At 56.0% G+C, this 1,013-nt stretch overlaps 1 protein-coding gene across 1 annotated transcript in view; it reads left to right on the top strand.

The window, feature by feature from the left end:
* Nucleotides 1-1,013, top strand: part of PTPRH (protein tyrosine phosphatase receptor type H) — a 19,880-nt gene that overhangs the window by 3,719 nt on the left and 15,148 nt on the right. The gene's annotated exons all lie outside the window — the stretch shown is intronic.

Genomic DNA, 1,013 nt, shown 5'->3' with positions numbered 1-1,013 from the left:
TAGGTGTAGTCCTGAAAGTCAGGGTCATCTGGCTTCTCCCAGATCAGGGTGATGGAGGTGGTGGTCTGAGCCCCTACCTTCAGGTTCCTGACGGGATTGGGGTCTGAGAAATTAGGGAAAGGGGTCCGGTGTCAGCAAGGGGGCAGATCAGGGGGACCGTCAGAGGACATTTTAGCCCCGAGAGTCCCCAGTCCTGCCTCAACTACTGGTCCCAGGAGAGGTAAGCTGTGTGGTCCAGACCAGCGCTTCTCGAGGGGGCTTACATAACAGCGGGGTCTTGTTGAGATTCGGGCTCTCATTCAGTCAGTCTGAGACGAGACCCAGACTCTGCGTGTCCAGCCAGCTCTCGGCCCGCGCTGGTGCTGCCCACCCGTGGGCCATATTTGGAGTAGAAGGGGTCTAGACCAGCACCTTCCAACAGAATTTCTGCAAAGATGGAAATGCTCTCCCGAGGCCCGGAATAAGAGGCACCGTCCCTGTGGGCTACTGAGGGGGACTGGGACCCCCTCCTCTGGGCTCTTGAACACATAAAATATGAGACGAAATTCTCCCTTTTAGTGAACTGAATTTTAAATAGCCACACGTGAGGGGGGATGGGGACGGGGCTACCGTACGGCCATCGCAGCTTAAGTGGGGAAACTGCCCACGCCAGGGGGATGCAGCCGACCATCTGGGCTTCTATCTTCAAGACGTGACCCAGTTGAGAACCAAGAGAAGAATCAGAGGGTCAGAGTGTCTACATTCCACAGGACCTAGTGTCCCCACAGCTGAGGCAACACGCCTGTGCTCCCCCCACAGTCCTGGTGGCTAAGGAGAGACATCCTCTAGTCTTAAGGCCTTTATTCTAGAGGGTTCTCGATCCTGACGGATCCCAGCTCAGAAGCTGGGATGTTCTCTCATCTCCTGCTCAAGGCGACCCGAAGAGATGGTGGGCCAGAGAGTTTGCTCTGTTGTCCTATAAGTGCTCCACCCCTCCCCCACCAATCATTGAGAGAGAGGGAGAGAGAGAGAGA

Source organism: Suricata suricatta, chromosome 16, assembly GCF_006229205.1.
Source record: "Suricata suricatta isolate VVHF042 chromosome 16, meerkat_22Aug2017_6uvM2_HiC, whole genome shotgun sequence".
Lineage (NCBI taxonomy): Eukaryota > Metazoa > Chordata > Mammalia > Carnivora > Herpestidae > Suricata > Suricata suricatta.
The sequence above is the reverse complement of the archived record's forward strand: the minus strand, read 5'-3'. Positions and strand labels throughout refer to the sequence as shown.